Source organism: Cuculus canorus, chromosome 6, assembly GCF_017976375.1.
Source record: "Cuculus canorus isolate bCucCan1 chromosome 6, bCucCan1.pri, whole genome shotgun sequence".
Lineage (NCBI taxonomy): Eukaryota > Metazoa > Chordata > Aves > Cuculiformes > Cuculidae > Cuculus > Cuculus canorus.
The window spans coordinates 39,245,900-39,272,822 of NC_071406.1; the positions used below are offsets into that span (position 1 = coordinate 39,245,900).

Below are 26,923 nucleotides of genomic sequence, written 5' to 3' on the forward strand. Positions count from 1 at the left end.
GAGAAGCTCAGCATGAGCTGGCAACATGCGCTCACAGCGCAGAAACCAACCATGTCCTGGGCTGCATCCAAAGCAGCGTGGCCAGCAGGGCCAGGGAGGGGATTCTGCCCCTCTATTCTTCTCTTGTGAGGCCTCATCTGGAATACTGTGTCCAGTTCTGGAATCCTCAACATAAGAAGGAGATGGAGCTGTTGGAACAGGTCCAGAGGAGGCTACAAAGATGATCCGAGGGCTGGAGCACCTCCCGTATGAGGACAGGCTGAGAGAGTTGGGGTTGTTCAGCCTGAAGAAGAGAAGGCTCTGAGAAGACTTTATAGTGACCTTCCGGTACCTGAAGGAGCTACAAGAAAGCTGGGGAGGGGCTGTTCACAAAGGTGTGTGGGGATAGGATGAGGGGCAATGGCCTAAACTGGAGAGGGGCAGAGTTAGACTAGATATCAGGAAAAATTTATTCACGATGAGAGTGTTGAGACCCTGGCCCAGGTTGCCCAGGGAAGTTGTGGCTGCCCCATGCCTGGAGGTGTTCAAGGCCAGGTTGGATGGGCTTTGGGCAGCCTGAGCCAGTGGGAGGTGTCCCTGGCAGAGGGGTTGGAACTGGATAATCTTTAAGGTCCCTTCCAACCCAAACTATTCTATGATTCTATATTTTGTCACTTAGAAATCACATAGATACACACATTCTTTTGAGTGAGGTTTTTCTAGCACTTTTTTCCCCTCGGTAATTCTGTTCAAAACTGTGGAAGGCTCAAGCACTGTGCTCTGGCATTGTTTTTATACTCAAAGTCGATGGCGTTCCTGCGCATTAGAGATAGAGGATTGCTTTAAAGAGTCCAAAGCCTTTTTTGTCCTGTTATGTTTGCCTTGCAGTCCTTCCATGGGAATAACACTAATTTCCTAGCGTGATCTCAGTAGTATATGTGGCCTTGAAGCAAAGACTACTTAAAGACAGGAGAGTAAATGGAAAACACAATAAGGTACAAAATGACACTTGCCAAAGAATACTGCTGCCTTTTCTGGGATACTATTTTTAAACAAAAGGAATTCTGTGAAGTATTAAATGCAGGACTTTATCAGAAATTTGTATTCTAATGCCATGTGAACAAGACTGGAAAGAGTCTCCTTGGTCTCCAAGTTCAGGCAAACGTTCACGTGCAGGAGAAGGTCATTTATTTCCAGACTTTTCAAGCAGCTTCTTACAATTAATGAGATTTTTTCTTATCCTCACTACTTGGAGTGGAGAGGAGTGTTCATATCGCACTGTTTGAGAGCTGTCTTCTAATTTCCAGCTGAAATTTATCTGCAGATAATGAATACCCATATGTTCCTGCATCAACACTGCTCTCCAGCTTTGATGGCTCTTTTCCGTCTTTGCTCTTAACCCTCGAGATATTTACGACAGCACTCTAATCCTCTCTAAGTGCTGGTTTGTTGGACTGAGTTCTGCTCAGTGGTCCCGAGATGGAATGTGAAATACAGAGCGGGATTTCATAGAATCGTAGCATGGTTTGGGTTGGAAGGGAAGCTGCTCTAAGGGCTTGCCAGAGCCTTCTCTTCTCCAGGCTGAACAACCCCAACTCTCTCAGCCTGTCCTCATAGCAGAGGTGCTCCAGCCCTCGGATCATCTCTGTGGCTTCCTCTGGACTCGTTCCACCAATTCCACCTCCTTCTTATGTTGAAGATTCCAGAGCTGGTCTCCAGATGGGGTCTCATGAAAGAGGAGTAGAGAGAATCCCCTCCCTCGCCCTGATGGCCTTCGTATGTTCTGGATTCCAGAACTGGATACAAGGACTCCAGGTGTACTCTGTTTGGAAGAGTACTTTCTGGTCCAGAATTGCTTTGTGGTCAAACCTCATTAACTACTTTCCGGAATGGACTTGTTGCGAACAGTGAGAATACCCTGACAGAGCCCAATGATTATAAAATGTAGGAGGGTTTGTCAGCAAAACGAAGAATTCAGATATCTTGCATCAGAGTAGGGATGGTGGGAGGGTTTGGTTTGGGGTTTGGCTTTGGTTTTTTTTTTGCAGATTGGGAGAATAAATAAAATTAAGCTGATGGTATAAACTCTAAAAGCATAACAGAGTTAGGAATGACCTATGTTAACCCTGCCTTCGACCTGGAACAAGTACCAAGAAGGACTCCTAGGATGAGTAGAGGTATTTCAGATCTCTGTTTAGCTTTTTTTTCTTCTCTCCAGAAAAATGCAACAAATTGTCTTTTGATTCCCATGTCAATGAAATGTTCTCTTAGCCTAAAAATCTGTTCTTCAGGATATGATTCTACTGTTCAAAGCTGGGTTTCACTTTTAATAGAAAGTATTTTTGTTACCGTTCCCCCTGAAACCAGTGATTTTTATGAAACCAGAGGAGCACATCTATTTTTAAAACTTCTGTTTTCATGTCTTGAAGACTTTGGATTGGTTTTTTTTTTTTAGTGGAAGATACTGTAGTTGTGTGCCTCCTGTGCTGGGAGAAGTCAGATATCACTGATGACATCTGACATATGTTACTGCACTATATAGGTCACTTAGGGCCTAATGTGCAAGATGACAAAAGATAATTAATTTTGATTTGATGCTTGTGATTCCTTAAGGAAGACTTCAGTGGTGTGCACGGAATATCCAGAGACATGTGCTGAATCAGTGCCTCAGAGAAAGAGCTCAGTCTTTCGGAAGCAGTGACTACACCTTCTGATTCAAACCCTCCAGCGAGGGAAAATGGCTTTTTTCCATCATATTTGAATGCACCGTTTCTGCTGGCTGAGTCACGGAGATGATCCGAGGGCTGGAGCACCTCCCATAAGAGGACAGGTTGAGGGGGTTGTTATTGTTCAGCCTGGAGAAGAGAAGGATTTGGGGAGACATTAGCGCAGCTTCCAGTACTGAAAGAGGCTCCAGGAAAGCTGGGGAGGGGCTCTGGATCAGGGAGGGCAGGGACAGGATGAGGGGGAATGGTTTTAAGCTGAAAGAGGGGAGAGTGAGATGAGATTTTAGGAAGAAATGTTTTCCTGTGAGAATGCTGAGGCTTCGGCAGAAGTTGTCCAGGGAAGTTGTGTCTGTTCCATCCCTGGTGGGGTTCAAGGCCAGGTTGGATGGGACTTTGAGCAACCTGATCCAGTGGGAGGTGTCCCTGCCCATGGCAGGGAGTGGAACTGGATGGGCTTTAAGGTCCCTTCCAACCCAAACCATTCTATGATTCTGTGATATCCTCAGTCACTGTAAGGAATATGTTCCTCACCTATCAACCAGAAGCTGGTTTTTAGCACACACAGTGCCTTGGTTTGCCCACAGCCATAAGATTAATGTATTTCTATTTACAAGGGTATACAGTAATTTATATCACTGTAACTTATTTAATGGCTTTCTTTTTATGTTTAATTCCTAGGGTCTCCGTGTTTGCATGTTCCATGGTCACCTGCATCCCTCTAATCGTGCTACATTCAACATGAGGGTAAGTTCTGTGTATGAATTTTCTTTTTGAATCATCACAGTCCTTGCTCTGATCAATACTGTCGCACACTTTGGTGAACAGACATCTCTGTGGATGAATTCGTTATTAGCAATGACTTCTAGAGCAGTTCAGCGTGACACACGTCTGCAGCCCGAGCAGAGCTATCACAAAACTCCCCTCTCCTTGCGCCCACCTCCTTTGATCAGTGCGTGATATCTAAGTCAGTCCCCTTTGTCATGATCATTTAATGGCTTTACTTAAAGTTTACTGTTAGTTTTCTTCCTGGATGGTTAATTTTATAGTTGTTGTCAAGGCCGGGTTGGATGGGGCTGGGAGCAAGCTGATCCAGTGGGAGGTGTCCGTGCCCGTGGCAGGGGGTGTTGGAACTGGGAGGATCTTTAAGATCCCTTCCAATCCAAACCATCCTATGATTCTGTGGTTTTGGTTGGGACTGGTGACAGACTGTGACCCAAATGCCTGTTAACTTCAGAAGGGAGGAATTTTTTTCTTCTTTGAGAAGATATGAAGTACTCTGAGATTATCAAGACATTTATGACGTGCAGTTCCTGGAGCTCCCCTGGCCACGCTGCTCTTCAAAACTGGCGTGGAACCGGTGAGGCACATGCTGGTTTCTGCTCCCACTTGTGCTCTTTTCTCTCCGAAGCCAGTTTTCCTGAAAAATATCTCAATGCTGTTCCTGCTCCCTGCACTCTCCCGGCCGTTTTTATTACACGCAGTGCAAGGTACCAATTTTAACTGTTAGAAATCTTGAATATTCCCCTCTTGCTGAGCATCAGCAAGTGCTTTACCATCTGCTCACGACAACCCTGTGTGTTTCTAGGGCAAACCCCAGGGGCCGGCATAGCAGAAAATATGGGAGAAACTTATGCCGAAGCGAAGCATAGAAATTCCCAAGGCGCCTTAATTCCTTCTTGTACCTCTGTGTTTGAAAGACACAACCTACCTCTTGTTATTTTGAAACACCGTGGTATAGGGGAAAGAATATTTAACAGTAGGTAGGATTGTGAGGGGAATAGGATGGCAATACTTTTTTGTATATAATACAAATAAATACAGCTTTGTCTGTAATGTTTTCTGCTGTGACCTGCGGTGATTAACTGGAAGCTGGAAGACCGTGCTGATAATCTTCCAGATAAGCACGTTATTTTGATAAAGAATGTAATATTTGGCACTCAACTCTAGACTGAAATCGTTGGTTGACGTTCACAATGTTTGAATGAGTAAAAATGGAAACATCTAATGCAGCGTTGATTAAGCTGAGTGAGGAATAGAATTGCAGTTATATAAATTAACTCTATATGTACTGGGAAGCTACTGGAAAGACTGTGCATATGGTCCTGAGCTGTTCGAGTTACAGCTGTCACATTGGCTGGCTGGCAAAGCAAGTGCTGTATTTCAACCAAATGTAGCACTAGAGAACTCTTTTCTTACCCTCTAGTGATTGCCCGCAAAGGAATTGAAATATTCACCCCTAAGCAAGCTGATTAAGGTGTTCTGAGTGATGATTTTTTGTTAAGAGGCATATTTTATGAGGAAAAAAAAAAAAGGTTTTTATAGGAACATTATTATTTTCTACAACACATTCATGGGAAAGATTTTGGAGATTGATCATGGACAAAGGTGCAACGTCGCTTCGTGTGGCCAACAGAAAGCCTGGTGGTTCGACTTCACTAAAGAAACTTTGCAGCCAGGCAAAGATATGTTGGAAAAGTCTAGTTTCTTGAGTCTGAAATGGTAGAACTGGAGGCTGATCACTAACAGAACCCTACCTGATGTTTTTTTATCTATATCTATATCTATATCTATATCTATATCTATATCTATATCTATATCTATATCTATATCTATATCTATATCTATATCTATATCTATATCTATATCTATTTTATATATATAAATATATATATATATATTTATATATATATGCCACAAATCTGCAGATCCCATGCTTTGTCAGAAGCTTTGTCTACTGGTACGACTCTGTGCTGTAGTGGTGAGAGATCCCAAGAGATTAATTCTTTTCTCTGCTGGGATCCAGATGAGTTTAGATAAGCTCCTAAGTCACTTCGGAGGACTTGTGATTATCAGCTCTCAGGCTGCTTGGTGCCTAAAGGAGTTTTAAAAGAACGTGGAATTCTCATTACTCACTGTCCTGTAGAGAAAATACAAGAACAAACTCCAAATTTTCCAGTTAGATCAGAACATCATCCAAGCAGTGTGTCCAAAAACAAAGGGATTTTTATGGGAAGGGAATTGTATGAGGAAGAAGGAAGAACAGTATACTACATTTATACAAACGGAATAAATCCTCATTAAACTCGTGGAATTGCTTAAATCTGAGTTATTTATTACACCGTGCTTCTGGAACTGTAGTTTATTTTTCTGTGAAGCAGCCAGAACTCTAAATAATGCTCATATTCCATAATTAGCCATTCCTCTAAGGAACAGAACTGCCAGTTTGGCACCTGAAATGCGGATAGTCACATCTCCCTGATAGAAACTTCTGTCGTTGTGATTACGGCAGGGCTTAACACATAACACTTTCAGCAGTGGGTGACTTCTGCCCTTATCCAAGTTGGTTCTCTGCCTGTGGAAAGTTTGAGCAAATTCGAGCAAAATCCACCAATGCTTTTGAATTGAAGCGGTAGAAAAATGCTATCTTTCCTCCTAGAAGTTAATGTTATCATCCCTTTTACTCCCGTGCCCCCACAGCACAACTACCTTTTGTAGAGAAAAATGTTTCAGATGTTTCTTTTCCACTGAGGGCTAAACCTTTTGAGTAGAAACATGCATGTGTGCTTGTAAGAGTGTTTTTAGAGGCTGCAGTGTGTGCTCCGATTCTCTTCAAAGTGCAGTGAAAGATAGATGTGAACGTACCGTACCTGGGAAAGCAAAGATACCCACTCTAGGGAAACCCAGGTGAGTCTGCACAGAAGAGGAAAAGCAATTTCCCCACTTTTTGAATGTTATCAGGATTTCAGGTGGCCCCATTTAATTGTTGGATTCCATTTGGCTGCACACATGTAGGCTCGTGGTGGGCAAAAGGTGGTGAAGGGAGCCCTGTTGCTACCGAAACGCCCACATCTGAACGTCAAGGCAGGGATGTCCATGTCAGCCCTACCTTTCTCCTTCTGGCTTGTGGATAATTCTGGAGAAGATGTTATGCATCTGCATAATTCATGCAAAAGAGAAACATCAAAGCACTCAGATCTTTACATTAGTACACGCTTTGATTAACAGCCAGGGGAAGACAATGCCATCTCGTACAGTAGAGTTCATACCAGCAATGGTCTGTTCTTGAACGTGGGTGTGTAATGACAGGCTGAGAGCGCTGGGGATGGGCAGCCTGGAGAAGAGAAGGCTCCAAGGAGACCTTAAAGCAGCTTCCAGTACTGAAAGAGGCAACAGGAAAGATGAGAAGGGGCTCTTGATGAGGGAGGGCAGGGACAGGACGAGGGAGAATGGTTTTAAGCTGAAAGGGGGGAGATGGAGGTGAGATCTTGGGAAGAAATGATTCCCTGTGAGGGTGGGGAGGCCTTGGCCCAGGTTGCCCAGAGCAGTGGTGGCTGCCCCATCCCTGGAGGGGTTCAAGGCCAGGTTGGATGGAGCTTGGAGCCCCCGATCCAGTGGGAGGTGTCCCTGCCCATGGTAAGGTGCGGAACTGGATGAGCTTTAAGGTCCTTTTCAACCCAAACCATTCTGTGATTCCTTAGAGCAAAAAAGTACTTTTGTGTTACAGGTTGCATTAGGAAAACCTAAAAGTCTATTCAAAGTATGCTTGATAGCAAGTGCCCGATTTTACCTCCCCAAGCCAAAACGCAAACAGCATTTCGGTCATTCTTCTTCCATTGATTTACTGAAGGACAAATAATGTCAGACAGTTTTTAAACACAAACAAAACTTCAATTTTGTTTACCTCCTCGGCAGTCCAGTTGGATGTCAGCTACCATTTAGCCGGGCCAATAATATTGATATTTGATGTCAGTTCTTATTCATTACTGCATCCAAATGATGCAAAAGTCAGATCTTTCAGATGTTTCTATGGCTGGCCAAGTAAAACCAGGGATGTCTGACTGCATCTAACAGGCACAAACAAGAAGAGAGCAGAATACAAAATCAAAAGCCTATCTCCTCTTATTGTTATTTATGTATTCAAAGTGTTCACCTCTTTGCATAAACTCAAAGCCAGTTGCTTACAAAGGTTACCTGGTAATACCAAACGTGTTCAATTATACATGCAAAAGGGCTAATGGGTTCTTCCTTTGGTTTATTTCTGTCTCCATGCATACAAAATATAATTACAGAACGGAATTACATTTTAAATACAGATTTTTAGTATCATCAGTTAACTGTTTTCAGGCCATTGGATGCTGCTAGGAGCAAAAAAAATAGATCTGTTCTGTCTCTCTGTCATGGCAAAGAACAAAATCTGCATCAAAATATGCTCGTTACACTTGTTGGCAAAAACCTCTTTCTGATAACAGAGAAGCTCTCAGAGAACTGTGCTACAATCCACTTCTACATCCATTCTCTAAAATATATTATTCCCTGGTTTTGGAAGTAATTTTTCTGGAATGCTCTCTCCCCTCGGCCTGGCATACCATTTCATCACTTCCCATCATCTCTGATGCTATTGTTGTTCACAGACCCCTACAGTTCGGGCTGATGCGCCTGTTCTGCGCATCACATGGAGACCATCTATGGTCTGTCTTTATTTCAATCAGTTTAAATATTCATAGAATCACAGAATGGTTTGGGTTGGAAGGGACCTCAAAGCCCATCCACTCCCACCTCCTGCCATGGGCAGGGACACCTCCCGCTGGATTAGGTTGCTCAAGGCCCCATCCAACCCGGCCTTGAACCCCTCCAGGGATGGGGCAGCCACCACTGCTCTGGGCAACCTGGGCCCGGGCCTCTCCACCTGAACAGGGAAACATTTCTTCCTACGATCTCATGTCAATCTCCCCTCTTTCAGCTTAAAACTGTTCCACTTCGTCCTATCCCTGCTCTCCCTGATCAAAACCCCTCCCCAGCTTTCCTGGAGCCCCTTTCAGTACTGGAAGTTGCTCTAAGGTCTCCCCAGAGCCTTCTCTTCTCCAGGCTGTACAAGTCTTGATATAGAAGGCTGGACGAAGAAATAAGACTCTGTCTAGCAAATATCATAGAGATAAAAAAATTCTTCCAGCTCTTTCTGTTCATGAGCTCCAGTACGTGTGGCTTTGTCTGACCGTGTTCGAAGCCCAAGGAATTCCTGGTTTGTGGGGGTTCTCTCCCATGGTGCCATATTCCCGTGCCCTTGAGGAAAGAGGGAGCCTCTGAGCAAAGACGCTTCGATGGGACCGAAAATAATCCCAGCCTGATTTTTAAATGTCACACCTTATTTGTGTCATTCAGTTTCCCATCACCATTTCTAGTTCCTTATCAGAGATCATTTGCAAAGAAAAAATTACTAATAGATGTCAAACACCTTGATAAGGGAATGACAGGAAAAATCATGTTTCCTTTCACTCACAGGAGACGATGGTGACCGAGGAACTTTCAGTGTCAGTGTTTAAATGCACCGACTGCTGCCAGAGCTTAAATGCAGTCCCTTCTCTACCTTAGTTTGGAAGAAATTTGGCTTCCAGGACTATTTTTGATCAATTTCCCAGTTGTAATTTCTTCTGAAAAGCAAAATACTTTCTCTTAGTCTTAAGTTCGTTTAATCAAGGCCCACGTTGCCTTCAGAAACTTGGAATGAACCAGCCTTTCTGTTCTCCCCAGTGTAATGTACTTGTTTGAGTTTCTCAACCCAGTCTTGTCAAGATCGCTGTCTCTGAAAATAATCACAGGTCAAGTGATTATTTGGTTTAAGCTTTCAATACATTGTGTTATGAGAGGTGAGGTGAGCTCATTCTGCCCCAGGGCCTTCTCCTCCAGCCCCAGGGTTTATATCGTTCTGTCATTTACCACAGGGTTGATTTTTAATGGTTTTTTTTTAACCGCAGGAGTCCCTTCTGCTGCTCTGTGTTGTCACAACACGGGTACTCACAGTAAATAATGAAGGATCTTGTAACGTCCACTCAAAACTCAGAGAAGATTAGATTTGAGAAGACCACCTTTTGTTCTTCCTTCTGACGGTAGATTCTAGAAAGTATATCAAATCCATCAAGAAACGCAGAGCAGAGGATCTTACGTTAACATTGATCACTGCTGAAGAAGCCACTGCTTCCTGTTCCCTTTCCTTGATTTGCCATGGGAAAAAAGGAATGTAGTTTTTTCCCAATAATTGTATTTGCAGAGACATCGCTTTCAGCCTTCTGCCACCAGGCATGACATCGTGGATATCTGCCTGTCTGCCGGCGTTACCACCAGGCCTAACGTTCTGTTAGAGGTGTTGCACTCCTACATACTCAGTCTTTTCAGTCCCCTCTTTGCGTTGTCTACTCGTTCCTGGATCCCAGTGGTTCTGCGTGGCCTGAGTACCGAGAGCGCAAGACATTCCTCAGGTTCATGAGATGTCTACTAGACAGTAGGATGAGGCTTAGCACCACCTGGATCTGTGGGAGGTGTCCTTGCCCATGGCAGGAGTAGGAATTGGGTAGGCTTTAAGGTGTCTTCCAACCCAACCCATTCTAAGATTCTATGATATTTGCACCTGGACTTTATAAACATGAACTAACGGAGGGACAGCCCCTCTGCCGTGGAGCAAGCTGTGGATACCATGATGGCTGAGGCTTCTGTGCTCCACGAGTGAACCACGTGGAGAAGGTATAGATGAGGAACATGAGGTAGGAAGCAGGGTAGGTGTCTGCCATCATATTGTCTCATCCATTTGTTTTGAACCAGCAGTAGATGAAATTTTTGACTTTTCTAATTGAAGTTTTTAATCAGATTTTGCTCTCGTTTAAACATTTGCCTGTGATGAAGCTTTGTCTCAACTCTGAATGATAAAAGTTTGGGGTAATGCATAGACTTTGGGGGTTTAGATCTCTCTGAAGCCCAAGAAGGGAAAATGTGGTAATTAAGGGATGAAGACAAAAGATATAAGGAGACAAAGGAGTGCAGCATTCCATGAAGGCTGCGCCATTCAGAGCGAGTGCAGCACGATACCAAATATACCATTTGAGCTGTGTAGGTGTTAATATGGCACAGCCACATGGCTGCAGAGAAACCAAATCCATGCCCACAGCACACTTCAACTAAGTTTGGGCCAAACATTCCCAGTTAGCTCATGCCCAGGCACACAGACCCCAGAACCAAGCAGTGATCCATGTAAAGGACCCTCTGGACACTGTGTGGGTACTGTCTAATTTTCAACTAGCTTTGACATAATTTGCTTTTGAGTAACTATATAAAATCCTCTATGTTATATATCAGATTGGCCCATGGAAAGATCCTCCGCAGAAAAATGATAATTAACTGTCCATGCAGTGTTTTCTTTTATGTTTTCAGACGTGTGTCTACTTGCTCCTAAGCGTAACCGAAACAAAGACTCTCTCCTCTAATGCGGTTTTGTGTGCTTGAAGCTGTGTTCTGCAGTGAATGTTGTCTCTTCTCTGTGCCTACAGTACATGAAGGATGCGCTGTTTAGCATGCAAAACTGCGAGCAGTCTGGAAAACTTTGCCCTTCTCTCTTAGAGGAGAAGAATTAATTCGTGTATCCTAAGGAATAAGGGTTTTTTTACAGTGCATCTCCTGGCCCAGCATGCCAGGTTGTCCTGTGGTGCGTGTACACCGTGAGTCCAGGCCCCTCTGGATCCAGCCCCGGCATTGTTCCTCTTTTATTTTAACGGCTCTTTTCTAAATTTGTTGTTCTGCAAACCAAACAAAATCAGAACACAGAGATCATGGAATCATGGAATAGTTTGGGTTGGAAGGGACCTTAAAGCCAATCCAGTTCCAACCCCTTGCCATGGGCAGGGACACCTCTCATTAGATCAGGCTGCCCAAGGCCCATCCAGCCTGGCCTTGAACATCTCCGGGGATGGGGCAGCCACAACTTCCCTGGGCAACCTGGGCCAGGGCCTCACCACTCTCGTGAAGAAATTCTTTCTTATGTCCAGTCTAAATCTGCCCCTCTCCAGTTTATCCCCATTCCCATTCGTCCTATCACCACAAGCCTTTGTAAACAGCCCCCTCCCAGCTTTCTCGTAGCCCCTTCAGGTACTGGAAGGTCACTCCAAGGTCTTCTTGGAGCCTTCTCTTCTCCAGGCTGAACAACCCCAACTCTCTCAGCCTGTCCCCTGCAGCACTGTTGTTATGAATGACTGAAAGGTAATGACAGCCAACACTTGGTGCTGAGTCGAGAGACTCCAGCAGCGGCTGCTCACACTGACTCTGCTCACCTCCGCCTCACCCAGCATTCTTCCTTTGCTGGGGTTGGCTGTGGATGGATGGAGCCTCACCAGACATCAGCCAGGTTACCTCTTAAAATAGATGCTGTCGGTAGGGTTTTCATAAATATAATCATAGAACTGTTAAAGTTGGAAAAGATCTTCAAGATCATCCAGTCCAGCCACTAGCCCAACCCCACCATGCCTACTAAACCGTGTCCCAAAATGCTGCGTCTACACATCTTTTGAACCCCTCCAGGGATGGAGACTCCACCCCTGCCCTGGGCAGTCTCTGCCAGTGCTTCACCACTCTGTCAGTATAGAAATGTTTCCTAATACCCAATCTAACCCTCCCCTGGCACAGCTTGAGGCCATTTCCTCTCATCCTGTCACTTGTTACTGGAGACAAGAGTAACACCCACCTCGCTACAACCTCCTTTCAGGGAGTTGTAGACAGTAATGAGGTTTCTCCTCAGCTTCCTTTTCTCTATACTAAGCAACCGCAATTCCCTCAGCCAGTCCCAAGAGTGCTCCAGCCCCTTCCCCGGCTCCATTGGCCTTCTCTGGACACCCTCCAGCCCCTCATTGTCCTTCTTGTACTGAGGGCTCAAAACTGAACACAGAATTCTAAGTGTGGCCTCACCAGTGCCGAGTCCAGGGACACAATCCCTTCCCTGCTCCTGCTGGCCACACCATGGCTGATCCAAGCCAGGATGCTGTTGGCCTTCTTGCCCACCTCAGGCTCAGCTGCTGTCAGCCAACAGCCCCGGCATTGGCAGAAGAAGACAGGTAACAGCTTTCCCAATAAAAAGCCTTGTGCAAACCTGACTTTTCAAAAAGGATTTAAACTAAATTTGGGTTAGAGAAGTGGGTTTAGTTTAGACCAATGTTTTGTGTTTGGTAAGAGGTTTGATTTTGCCACTTATCAAATCATGGCAAAAGGGGGAGCAAAGTACTTGAAACAATGCTGTAGATGTGGTTGTGTCGTACGTGGCTTTATAATATACAAAGTTGGTTTAAAATTAATTTATGCAAGAGTGAAAGTCGGGCCAAATTTGGAACGGCCTCTCTGTTATGAAAACGCACTTAATCTGTAGCTGAATAAATATGACTCTTAGAAGGTACTTGAATATCAAATCGATTTAATCTGAAAATAATTGAGAATGCACAGCTGAAGTCCATCATGAGCAGAAATGGAGATTATTCTGGTTTGATATTTAGCTCTTTGTTTTGTGAGGTAGTTCTCGAAATAATAGGATGCAACTTGTGGAACGGATCCTTCTTTCATCTTAAATACTTTTAAAGTGGATTATCCTGCTCTGCTACACATTGGTGTGGCCCCACCTTGAGTACTGTGTGCGGGTTTGGATGAGAAGGATCTAAAGTTACTGGAGAGTGTCCAAAGGAGGGCGCAACGTTGTTGAAGGGTTTAGAGGGGCACCTGTGTGAGGAGCACCTGAAGTCACTTTGTCGTTTAGCCTGGAGAAGAGGAGACTGAGGGGAGATGTCATCACAGCTCACAGCTTCCTCACAAGGGAGGAGGAGGAGCAGGTGCTGAGCTCTTCTCTCTGGTCACCAATGACAGGACCAGAGGGAATGGCAGGAAGATGCGTCGGGGAGGGTTAGGCTGGACTTTAGGAAAAGGTTCTTCCCCAAAGGGTGGTGGAGCCCTGGAACAGCTCCCAGGGAAGCAGTCACAGTGCCAAGCCTGACAATATTCCAGAGGCATGTGGCCAACGCCCTCAGCCCCACGGTGAGAATGTTGGGGTTGTCCTGTGCAGGGACAGGAGATGGACTCAGTGATCCTTGTGGGTCCCTTCCAACACAAGGGCATTCTGTGGTTCTACGATCCACTTGCCAGGAGACACAACTACACAAGCTTCTGTGAATATGTTTTCTATATTGTTGATATTTCTTCTTTATACATTTAGTTTCCCTTAAAAAAGCCTAAAACCAAGATAAAGAGCCAAATGCTAAGTTCAATTTTTTTCATTTTACGTGTTCCTTTTAAAGTTTCCGTTTAAAAAAAGCACCTGCACTTTACTGTCGCTCAGTTTCTTTAAGTGACGTTGATGTTCTGTATTTTAAAAAGCACAATTTCAGATTTCAGCAATAGATGAGTAGCCACTAACTGGGCCTCTCACTACAAGAAGGACCTTGAGTTGCATGTCCAGAGAAGGGAACGAAGCTGGTGAAGGATTTGGAGCACAAGTGTTATGAGGAGAGGCTGAAGGAACTGGGATTGTTTAGCCTGGAGAAGAGGAAGCTAAAAGGAGACCTTATTGCCCTCTACAAATCCCTGAAAGGAGGTTGTAGTGAGGTGGCTGCTGGTCTTTTCTCCCCAGTGATAAGTGATAGGATGAGAGGAAATGGCCTCAAGTTGTACCAGGGGAGGTTTAGATCGGATATTAGGAAAAATGCCTTTACTGAAAGAGTGGTGAAGCCCTGGCAGAGGCTGCCCAGGGCAGGGGTGGAGTCTGCTTTCCTGGAGGGGTTCAAAAAACATATAGCTGTGGCACTCGGGGACATGGTTTAGTCAGCACAGTGGTGTTGGGCTGATGGTTGGACTGGATAATCTTAGAGGTCTTTTCCAACTTTAACAATTCTCTGATTCTATGTATTACATCTGTATTTTATCATTACTGCAGTAAACACTACCCTGTTTTTAAAACTGTACTTATTTAGACTTCAGGGAACTGGATGGCAATAAAATCCCTCTACAAGAGCATGGCATACTCTAGAACCTCGTTGTGCGTGCTGTGCTCTGGAGTGTCTAATCAGGTGATGATAGCACCTAACTTCACTTGAGTCGTAGCATCACTCAGCGTATGCAGAAAAGCCAGTAATGGCAATAACCATTCCTCTCCTTCTCTCACTGCACTGCTCCTGGAATTCAAAGGTACTGCTTTGATGGGTAGAAAGGAAAACCAAAATTGATTATTTTAAACCTCTCTGCAAAAGACGTTGCTCTCTTTGCGGCACTGTTTCAAGTGCGGTGTCAACTGTGGCTAGCAGTAACTCTGCAGGGAGCGCAGTGATCTTGGGTTTGGTATGTAAATTTATGCAAAGGATTTCTGCAAGGCGTGCTGTGTTGTTCTCCTTAAACACCACAAGGCACTTCATGCTACTTGATGTGGCAAAGGGAAGAGATTCCCTCTGTTTCACACAGCAAGAGGAATCCTGCAGAGTGCGTGTAAACAAGCAGGAGACCCGTGATGTCTCGTTATTTCTGAAAGCCAGTAGAATGGGAAATTCTGCTGCAACCAAGTTCCTTTAATTACTTTTAATCATAGAATCATAGAATCAATTGGTTGGAAAAGGCCTTTGAGATCCTTCAGTCCAACTGTACCTGTCCACTACTAAACCAGATCCTGGAGCACCTCATCTACCCATCTTTTAAGCACCTCCTGGGATGGGGACTCAACCACCACTTTGGGCAGCTGTTCCAGTGTCTGAAAACCTTTTTGGTATAGAAATTTTTCCTGTTGTTTAATCTGAACCTGCTTTGACGCAACTTGAGGGTGTTTCCTCTCGTCCTATTGCCTGTCACCTGGGAGACCAGCAGCCACTTCGCTATAACCTCCTTTCAGGGAATTGCAGACAGTGATAAGGTCAATCCTCCTTTGGAGGACATGAAGGGTGTTCTTTTGTAGTCTCCGTATGCTCTGAAAGGATAAAATTAATAACCTAGAAATAATATCATTTTAGCATACTCTTCATCTTGATCAAATTCATCACTGAGAAAATGAGGATCAAAGTGAAAAAATTCTGTCTTAATATCATTTAGTTTCAGAGTGTGCGATGCCCCACATACCTGTTCATTTATCAGCGCAGACACATGGTCCACGTATTTTTTCTGCTTCTCAATGCATTTATTTCTCCCCCACTTTCTAATAGCAATAGCCTTTTTGTCACTGATCACATTAAAGAGGCATCTTTGTGCTTCTACCCTTCTGTAATAAATTCCCCTTCGGCTCAAAACCTCTCCTGAGGACTCCCTGGTTGTTGCCTTCGGTGCGTTAACAGCACTCATCCCTCCATCAGCATTTCTCCAGGTGCATCTCTCTCCTTTGTATTTCCCACCAGAATTTGCCATCTCCAGCTGCACAATCTGAGATGCTGCAGACACTCCTCACCTTATAACCGAAGCTGGTCAGGTCCCAGCGTGTCCCAGCAGTAATTGTGAAGCATTTAATCTTGGACTATACTTTAGAGTGGCTGATTTGAAGAACCCTACAATTTTCCACCACTTCTGATGAACTGACAGTCTTTCACCTTTGTTACAGTCAGTGTTCACTGCCTGTGTTTAGGACTGCAGCATGAGGTGGAAGAGGCAAGCGTTGACACAGATTCCCCTATTATGTTTGTAAAGAGTGTTTTGACGGACCACATTCATTAGGAGCCCCAGCTGCTGGGGTGCCTGAAGGAAAAAGAGCCAGCAGGAGAATGGAGCAGAGATACAAATGATCCCTGCTTCCCACAGGCGTAAAACAGCAGTTATCCTGAGGCATCTCCTTTGAGCTGGTGGGTAGGTGCTGATATTTCCCTGTAAATGGGATTAAGGAAGAGCTTGGAATGGATTCTGGTAGTTTTGAATCCATAATTGTTTTGAATAATAGATATTGTATTAGAATCATGGAATCACCAGGTTGGAAGGGACCCACTGGGTCATTGAGTCCAACCATTCCTAACACTCCCTTAAACCATGCCATCGGCACCTCGTCCACCTGTCACTCAAACACCTCCAGGGAAGGCGACTCGACCCCCTCCCTGGGCAGCTGTTCCAGTGCCCCATGACTCTTTCCGTGAAAAATTTTTTCCTGATGTCCAGCCTGAACCTCCCCTGGCGGAGCTTCAGGCCATTCCCTCTTGTCCTGTCCCCTGTCACTTGGGAGAAGAGCCCAGCTCCCTCCTCTCCACAACCTCCTTTCAGGTAGTTGTAGAGAGCAATAAGGCCTCCCCTCAGCCTCCTCTTCTCCAGGCTAAACAACTCCAGCTCTCTCAGCCGCTCCTCGTCAGACTTGTTCTCCAGTCCCCTCACCAGCTTCGTTGCTCTTCTCTGGACACACTCCAGAGCCTCAACATCCTTCTTGTGGTGAGGGGCCCAGAACTGAACACAGTACTCGAGGTGTGGTCTCACCAGTGCTGAGTCCAGAGGGAGAATAACCTCCCTGGACCTGCTGGTCACACCGTTTCTGATCCAAGCCAAGATGCCATTGGCCTTCTTGGCCCCCTGGGCACACTGCTGGCTCATGTTCAGTTGCTATCAATTAACTCCAGGTCCTTCTCCTCCGTGCAGCTCTCCAGCCACTCTTCCCCTGGTCTTTAGCTGCACAGGGTTGTTGTGCCCCAGGTGCAGGACCCGGCATTTGGCCTTGTTGAACCTCATCCCATTGGTCTCGGCCCAGCAGTCCAGCCTGTTCAGATCCCTTTGCAGAGCCTCCCTACCCTCCAGCAGATCGACACTTCCTCCCAGCTTAGTGTCATCCGCAAACTTGCTAAGGTATTGCCTGTTTGTTCAAATGCTCACAGTGCCAAAGAGCTGGAGGAGGAGGAGGATGCTTTTCCCGCAGAGGATGCACAGTCAGTGAGCTCTCAACACCTGCATGTTGAACAGTAACATCAAGGGACTGCAGTAGATCACTAATCCCAAGAGGTACGGTGAAAGAAGCCAGATTCTTACAGCAAGTTGTACCAGTTCTACACAGTGCAAAAGTAGTTGTTTTTCATTTACAACGACTGATAAAGTTGGAGGATTCCTCTTCAGCCAGCAAAGCTCTGAGAGGTGGTTGTTTCTGCATGAAGATCTCGGATTCACTTCACCTCCAGAAGATCTGGTGTCTCACCAGCTTGTGTCTATTCAGAGCTGTAAAAGCTGTCACAGGAAGTGAGGGCCAGACCTCAGTTCCTTGAGCTCTGGGTTTTCAAGTTGTTTTCAGACACAAATGGTCCTTTGTCACTTTTGATTGTGATGCAGAAGCCAAAACTGTAAAAGGAAAAAGCAGTTGGGAAAACACTGGCACTGCCCGTAAATAACCTTTAACCACCCCTTTCTCCCCAGTCTTGATTAACACAATTATTAAAAATAGACCACTGTACTTTCAAAGCAGTAATCAGCGTAGCTCTGGATTTTTGCTAAGTATTTCCATGTCTTTCTAAGAAGATGCTATTTTCATTTGAAACTGGGATGATTTAAGCCTGAGATTTCAAAAATGGGTGGTGATTGATTAGTCATCAGTCTAAAAATGGACTACATCTGCGTTTTTTTTCCTCCATCTTTATCATATTTTGCATAATTCATTTGGTTTAATTGGACATTACAATCTTTTTCCCTATAATGACTACAGCAGATTCCCCCACCCCAGCTTCGATTCCCTTGAGATCGCTCTGCTCTGTTCTTCCTCGCTGCTGCTCGGAGAGCCCAATTCCACCCGGAGGGATGGGGTGGCACAGCGATGGGACTCTGCCTGCCGTGAGCGCGTGTCCTCTCTTGTTTTTGTTGAGTGTAGTTAGTTTTTGCATTGCGACAAGGCCTGAGGTAGTAACTCTCATCAGGTTTCTGATGTGCTTCATCCTGTAAATGTGGGAGGTAATGACTCTTTCTCTTAAAAATATTCACTTTAACGCATATAAAATAGTGGTAGAGTTAAGTGACTCAAGATGTGTCCCACAGGGAGCATCTTAGAAATGCAGATTATTCCAGTCTGGCTCGGTGAGAGACGCTATTCCTCTTGTGGCTATTTTGTCTACTGGCACTCGGTAGCAAAAGGTTTCCACCACAGAAACTTACTTTTACTTAATTCAGAGACTGGTAATAAGACTGGTAAGACCCGTAACGCACTCATTGGCCCTTTGTTATGCCAGAGGTCAACCAGATTCCCCACAGTAATGGCAAGAGAACATAATTATCAAGCTTCTTTCTAGTTAGCAAGGGGCCTAGAGCTTGAATCTCTTTCCACCGAGGTTTATGAAAATCACAGTCTAGTTGTCATAAGAGTGCCTTAAAATATACTTCGTTCAGCTACGTCCGTTTGGAAAACAAAGCACCTGCAAATCCATAAACGTGACTGATTTGATAGGAACTCGTCCTAGAGAAACAGAGCTCCCGACTCACTTGCTATTTTGCTGTTTAAAAAGTATTTGCGAAAGGTCCTGAAATGACTTCTGATCTACCTTCAAATTAAACTTGGAAGAGGATTCCTCTGAGAGGAGTTTATCGCAGTCTAAATTAGATAAAGCCGCTCGTTGTGGTTCATGTGTTATTGATCTTTCAGCAATAAATTCAGGGATGTGTTCGGAAGCAAGAACGATTATTTAGATTTTTATCCTGATTGCTGGTGTGAAACAGCAATTTTCAGTGTCTAAAGCGTACCTGGTGATTATTCCCATTGTTAATCATTATTAATAGTCACAAGAAAAATATATAGTTAAAAAAAAGAAAGAAGGTTGGATGTTTGGACTGGATGATCTTAGAGGTCTTATCCAACTTTAATGATTTTGTGATTCTGTAAGGAATCAGATTTTTAGAACTCTGTGGAAATTATATGAATCTGTTAATTGCTGAAGTGATAATTATTTGTGTTGCAACAGTTTGCAAGTGCCAGTTGAGATGGGGATTATCACGTATGTGGAGCTGAGCATATCCACCTTAATGGGAGAGCTTCTGTGATGAAAAGAGGTTCTTCAAGTAGGAGAGGAAGGTAAAGAATGGCAAGTGGAACTGTAAAGGCAGTTAAAAGATTTGCAAAGTCTTGTTCAGGCTTCTCTTAAAGGACTTACAAAGTCCTTTAAGTGCAGCCTGAACAGAACCAGTCTTTGAATCCAGACTAATTGAATCCGTGTATAAATTCTTTAATTGCTTCAGCGTGCGCACACACAAAAGCACCAGCTTGATTGTATAGAATAGGGAGAAGGTCTTACCAGTTTTATGAATCGTTCTACGTGCTCCTTGATTCAAGGAAGTAATAGAGTTGAGCTGTGGCTGCCGCAGCATAAAATGTAGTGTAAAGGAAAATCAGTACAATGGGAATCTGCTTTTGCACGTTTTTCTCCTTGGATCTCATTGTCTCCTCCTTTTACCTGTAGGAAAATCAGTCAAGCCCTGATAGTCCACCTTGCTGTTCAGTCAAATATGTCATCAAAAGACATCATAAAAGACCTTAGTGTGGCAAGAAACGCAAGAAGAAAACGAAGAGTAAGGCAGAAGGGTCTGTCGTGAGTAACTAAAATAATGACTGTAGAAGGAAGGAAAAGCCCTAAGCTCATAGGAGAACTCAAAGTGATTCTGGTTTACAGAACATGAGTTCCTTTAACATCTAGCTTACCCCTTTCTTTGTCTTTAAATGGCACATAGCTTCAAATTATCCATAAACTTCATTACATTCCTGTTTTTTTTTAATTCCTATTGAAACATTGTCATCCCCCATCTCCAGAGCATTTGATTTAAAAAGGTATGCAACGGAGATGACATCAAGTGAAGAAGTGGTGAAATGTGATTTCTATCCTTTTGGTATGGTTTCAGTGCAGCAGCTGCCTTGGTATCAGTCATAATTAATGCGTTTAATAATAAGTGTGTGGACAGAGTATGCTGAGGCTGATAAAATGCCTCTTGGTACGTGTTGATGTGTTACCCTCAGAACCCGGTGCTTTCTTACTTGTGTTTGCAGTTGAAGCTCTACTTCCATGTCATGGAAATCTGCAGATTTGCTGTTGGCTGTTGGGGCAGTGGTGGTTGCCCCATCCCTGGAGGGGTTCCAGGCCAGGTTGGATAGGGCTTGGAGCCCCTGATCCAGTGGGAGGTGTCCCTGCCCATGGCAGGGAGCGGAACTGGATGGGCTTTGAGGCCCCTTCCAACCCAAACCCTTCTATTGTTCTATGATTCTACGAATGATACTGTAAGTGGAATCCATCAGGGCCAGGGAAGAAGGGAAGAGTATATCTGCAACAGCCCTCTTGTATTTAACCTAAAGGATACCAATTCCATGTCAGCAAGTACTTTTAAACTCTCACTTTATAATTATGGGCTGAAAGATTTATGAATGTAAGGACAGGCGGGTTTGAGATCAGCAGCAGCAGTGGTTGGGGGAGCCACTGCTAGTCTGGAGTTCAGTGCTTTTGTCACCACAAGCAATGCTTGTAGTAGCGATAGGATTTGGTGACTCTTCCAGTCTACAGCCATGATGACGATGCTTTGTTTTACTTGATTCAAAATTTGCTTTGTTGAGAACCAGTCCAAGCCACGCCACGATCTGAAGCGTAACTGTTGTCTTCAGGGGGTTTATGTTGTTCGATTCCTGCTTGACCTCATCACCCGTGTAGGCTGTACGTCAGGAAAGGAACCAGGTGAAATGAAAGAGAATCAGGGAGGTACAGCTGTAAACAGTTAAACAAATAGCTCTTTCATAATCATAGAATCATAGAGTGGTTTGGGTTTGAAGGGACCTTGAAGGTCTTCTGGTTCCAACCCCCCTGCCATGGGCGGGGACACCAACAATGCTCAGCACCATTATGTTGTGGTGTGATGTGGTTATGAGTACTGAGCTTCTGTGCAAAGCAGCGAATACTGGTTTCCAGCTGAGTTCTCCAAGCCACGATTACTTTGTTTCTCAATGTTTCACTGGATTAGTCCTTGTTACAAACCAGAATGGAGTTATGACATTTTAGTGCTCCTCCAAATGAACCTAAAGATTTCATTATACTTGGACCATGATAGTGTTTCGTAGGCCATTACTTTCTACTTGAGAAGGCAATGGATATTTTCAGATCTTAATTCCTCTATTTGCTAGATAACTCCACACATTTTCTTGCAGGTATTATTTACGTGAAAGACATAAAAATTAACTGAATATAAAAAAAAGTCGTGGATGCAGCATCTGACCCATGTTTTACCTGATTCTCCGATCCATACCTTTGTGACTCACCTTCAAAATGATATCCTTTAATCCAATCTGACACTCTTGCATAAATTGGAAAGGACATTGACTGTGGTAACTCTTGAGTGCACACCAGCTGAGCTGGTTCGGGGGGGTTGAATCTTTAATTTAGGTTAAAATGAAAACTAGATGATTCTGCATTGGTAGCTTTCTGTTGTGGTGGCAGGAAATAGCTAAAGAAATGTCTGAGCGTCCTTTCCCCTGCGTTCTATTTGTTCATACGCTGTCTTTTCAAAATATTTCTGCCACTTTTTCAGTTGGTAGTTTTAAAAACGTATATTGAAGAGAGGTTTGGGGGACAAGGTCCTGCTATCGTTTCTTGCGCAGTCCCTGCATGCTTCTGTCTCACTGGTATGAGTGAGATTGTCCTTAACGTGGTGATTGATGAATGTACAGCAACGAAAGAGTGTCTGTTCTGCTCTAATCTTATGCTTCACCTTGAACACATGAGTAGATAGACCAAAAATCCAGGCTAAAGGGCCGTTCCTGGGTCTCTGTGAGAAGAAAAGGTGTCCTCACAACCATGTTCTTAGGGGACACTGGCATCTGAATTCAATTTAACTTCATTTCTCTTTTTTTTACTTACAGTTTTTCCTGAATTGTTCTCTTTAAATATCACATTGTATTATTGCTTTTCAAGTCAACTCGGTGTCAAGAGGCTGCGATAACCTCACGTGTAATAACTTAAATTTATCTCAATGCAGGCAGTTACTCTGTCTGGCATCAAAGGCTGTCCAGCCCTGTGTCACATGGCTTTCTTCTTTTCAGAAGTACTAAAGCGATGCCTCTATTTTGTTTCCAACACTGACAGGGTGATGTGATTCCTTCCTGTGACTCCTCCAGCGTGATGAAGCTCTGGGACATCTGGAAGTCGGTCCCTACTTTATCCATAGATACAGGCCCACATCGTGCCAACCAGCTCATCTTTGATCTCTCTGGTAGGATTCCAAAGCAGTATTTTCTACCTAAGATGTGATTTATTTTGAAATCTCTCTAATCTCTCTCTGGTTTTGAAGCCAGAGAGCGTCTGTGAGACAGCATGGATGGGTTAATTTTGAAGATGACATGCCTGACTGTGCCAATGATCAATACTCTTGTTTTTTATGGACTAGGTTGGCAGATTGGACAAGTGGTCCATTTATATAGAGTGAAAAACGTGCAATAACAAAAAGTGCAATTAATCACAAAAATATGACATCAAATACAGAACTGATCACTGGGGTAAAAAACTGAGTGCGATTACCTGTGTTCTACTGATGTTTATTCTCCATTACTTCGTTCTTGTATTCGCTAATTCTGTAGTTGCGTTTCATAACCAGTCTTACTAATTCCTCTCCTAATTGCCTCAGAACTTCATTGTGTTGACAGCTCTGCTTACTATGCGCAAAGAATTGGAGTATTTTTCATCATCAACATGTATTACCATGTCAGCAATCTTGGGAGCGAACGTGCATTTCCATTTGAAGAGGGGCTGTTGTCAAACAGGGTTTTTTTTGTTTTAAAACCAATATTAATCTTCAGTTCCAAAGCACGAACAAGCACTCGTGTTGCAGCACAGAATTAGATCCAAGCTTAGGAAACTATTCTTACTCAAAGGTAGTATGAAAGGAGGTTGTAGCGAGGTGGGTGCTGATCTCTTCTCCCAAGTGACAAGTGATGGGATGAGAGAGAATGGCCTCAAGTTGTGCCAGGGCAGCTTCAGATTGGATATCGGGAAGAGTTCCTGCACCAAAAGGGATCTCAGGCACCGGCAGACGCTGCCCAGGACAGCACTTGAGTCTCCATCCTTAGAGGTATGTAGAAGATGAGTAGATGAGGAGCTTGGGGATCTGGTTTAGTAGTGGACAGGTACAGTTGGACTCAATCTCAAAGGCCTTTTCCGACCAAGTGATTCCGTGATACAAAACAGTAATGCATAATGCAATATATAGAGGTATATTAAATATATATATATACACATTTACATTGTATGTTGTGCGCTTGAAATATAGTTCTTCAATTGAATATGAGGGATGATTAAGGAACCATTAAACAAAAATAATAGTATGGTATTTTGTCATAATGACCCACATACTGTAGAGCGCACAATATCAATATATTGAGCCACTTGGCAGAAAGCTTTGCCGTCAGATTCTATATTGTGTGTAGCGATTTCACAGATCTCTCTGCTGCACCATTAAATAAGGGGTTTTCATTTCTGAGGGAAAAAAAATGCCTTGACACTGTCCGTTCTTGACAGCTTCCCAAAGACAAATTTAACCACTCTCCTATTTATGTGTGTAATTTGGAATATGAGCTCATTTTTTTTGTTCTGGAGGATTGGAAGAAGTTTTGTGGGTTTATTTCTGGAGTGTAATATTGGGTCCTTTGCAAAGAAACCGCATCCCTGAAAAAATGCAGCAGCAATATTTCTAGCCAGATGGGAAGTTTCCAGCAGAAAGGTTATCACCTTCAGGTGATGTAAATGGACAAACTTCTCCATTATTTGGATGAAATCCGAATTTTTCTCTGCAGGAGCAACCACGCAATAGGGAGATCAGATTGGGATGGATGCGCACAAGGAGCCGTAATGCAACAGGGTGCAATCACCCCTAGTTAACGATAGGAAAGGAGCTGAAAGAGAGGTTCCTGTGGTGTGAGGACAGACAGTGCCTACATCACCTGCCCAGGGACAAGGGCGAGGCGGAGCAGGGACCATCCACGCCCAAGGATGGAAAAGGCAATGCCTGTTCTGAACAGGTACCTTGTAGAAACACAAGCAGGCTGGTATCTATTTGTTATGGAGCGGGATTTCATTTACTTGGTGAGTGGCTGGAAGGAATGATGCGTTTTCTGCCCTGCATCCAGGGGAACGAGGTCATTCTGTACTGCATCTGGGGAATGATGCATTTCTGTCCTGCGTCCAACAGAGATGATGCAGCTCTGCGCTGCTTCCAAGGGGAAATGACGGGGTTCTGTGCTGCATCCAGGAGGAATTATGGGGTTCTGCACTGCACCCAGGGGGAAATGACAGGGTTCTGTGCTGCATCCAGGGGGAGATGATGCGGTTCTGCACTACATCCAGGGGGAAGCGACATGGTTCTGCACTTCATCCAGGGGAAACAATGTGGTTCCGTGCTGCATCCAGAGGGAAGTGATGCGGTTCTGCACTGTATGTGAGTTAATCGTGCGGTTCTAGGGGAAAGGATGCGGTCCTGCACTGCATCCAGCAGGGATGCGGCAGTTCTCACTGCGTCTGGAGAAATGGTGCGGTGTTGTGCAGCAGACGTGGCCTTGCGTGAGTGCAGCTGCTTTGGTTACTGCTAGCAGTGCAGCGTGTGACCCAGTCCGAGGTGAATATCTCGGGGGCCCTGGGTTTGCAGGTGTTTAATTCATGTTGGCACCAAGTTGTCATAGCTTTTGTCTGCTAATACCAGAGTTGCCAAGCCAGATAAAGCAAAGTCAGCCTGAGTAAGCCTAAACTGGCCCTTGATGCTTCGGTGAGAGAGGCTGAATCATGTGTTTGTCTCAACAGCCGCTACAATGATCCAGCAGGTTCATGCACTGCTTGTCTGAACAGTAATTCGTGGGTTTGGTCAATCTAAACTACTCAGTCATTTGAGTGGAGTTAACTAAAAATGATGACCATGTTGAAATAAATCAAACAGCCAGAATACTCAAAAAAATAAACAGTGGTGCGAGAATGGTTGGAATTGGGTGATCTTTAAGGTCCCTTCCAACCCAAACCATTCCATGATTCCTTGATTCTATAAATAGATCCTGTGTTTAACTAACAGCCTGTTAGGCATAGGTTGTCTATCTCATTTGGGACCTCTGTGGAGTTGCTTGGGTGGGGTCTTCTGACCTTATTAAAGTGTGGTTTAATTTCCAGTTGTATCTCTCAGCGTCTCCTGGTGCTGTTATACCACCTAGTGTAAAGCACTCGACTGCATTAATAGTCATAGACCCTGGAAATAAATTGTGCTGCGTCTTACAAGTGGATTTAATTACTAGATTAGAGAGCCATGGTTGAGCGGATTTTTTCTTCTGCCTGGTAATTATTTAAATTAGAGCTAATGATGATAGGAGGGGTTTATGAACAGTTTGGCAGTATCAGCAACTGAGATTGAGGTCAGAGATAGTAAGGCCCCGGCTAATGGAAGATTTCTGTTTGGTTTTCTTTCGTATTGTTTTCAAGTAATTATCACTGCAAATGCAATGTAGATAAACACATCTCACCTTTTGTTTTTAAGTGCTGCTATCTATTGTCACTAGGACACGGGTGGGGGTTGCTTAGCCAAGAGCTGGGACTGAGAATGAGTTTGTGAGTTACTGGGATTCTTCTGAAGGCATTACTAGATGGTTCTTGCAGACTCCAGTGATTCAAATGCTTTTCATGGCATAAATACTTGACCATAAAGCCATTTTCTTCTTTATCAGAGCCACACTTGGATCTTCAATAAGTTAATGAAAGAAGTCATGTGTAAGTCTTTCTGCTTTAGCTCTATTCTGCCTTAGCTTGTCTTTAACTCACCGTAGAGATGAACTGTTCCATATGGCATACTTGTCAAGGAGGACAAATTAATTACATGATTAATTACCTTACGTTGCACTTTATGTGGATTTTGTTCCTTCCCCTGGTCTTTCTGAAGCCAGCTCATGGTCTTGCAGTGCGAGGTGGCGATGGAGCTGCCTGGGACTCAGCCCACTGGCAGCGACGATCTGTAATATTATGCTGGATTTCAAAAATGGTCTTCTCCGTTTTGCTTCAAGTTCTTCCAGCACTGAAAGGGGACCTACGGGACAACTGGGGAGGGGCTCTGGATCAGAGAGGGCAGGGACAGGATGAGGGGGGACGGCTTTAAGCTGAAAGAGGGGAGATTGAGATGAGATCTTAGGAAGAAATGTTTTGCTGTGAGGGTGGGGAGGCCCTGGCCCAGGTTGCCCAGAGCAGTGGTGGCTGCCCCATCCCTGGAGGTGTCCAAGGCCAGGTTGGATGGGGCTTGGAGCCCCTGATCCAGTGGGAAGTGTCCCTGCCCATGGCATTACACAGGACCTCACCATGAGACAGCCACCACCAATGCGTGCAAATTGTTTGCTGTTTGGTCTGGGGTTGGTTTTGGGTGTTAAGCAGTTGTCTGAAGAATTTGTTTGTCTTTATCACTCACCCTTTACTCAATACAGAATTATTGATGGGATTTTCTGGGATGCCATTGCCGAAGCGTTT

The 26,923-nt window shown here is 44.3% G+C and overlaps 1 protein-coding gene across 3 annotated transcripts in view; it reads left to right on the forward strand.

The window, feature by feature from the left end:
• The first annotated feature begins 3,380 nt into the window (after positions 1-3,380).
• Positions 3,381-26,923, forward strand: part of VWC2L (von Willebrand factor C domain containing 2 like) — a 208,004-nt gene continuing 184,461 nt past the window's right edge. For all 3 annotated transcript variants that reach the window (XM_054069935.1, XM_054069933.1, XM_054069934.1), the window contains exons 1-2: positions 3,381-3,449; positions 22,529-22,655. The gene's annotated coding sequence lies outside the window, so the exon portion shown is untranslated. The remainder of the gene's footprint in view (positions 3,450-22,528; positions 22,656-26,923) is intronic.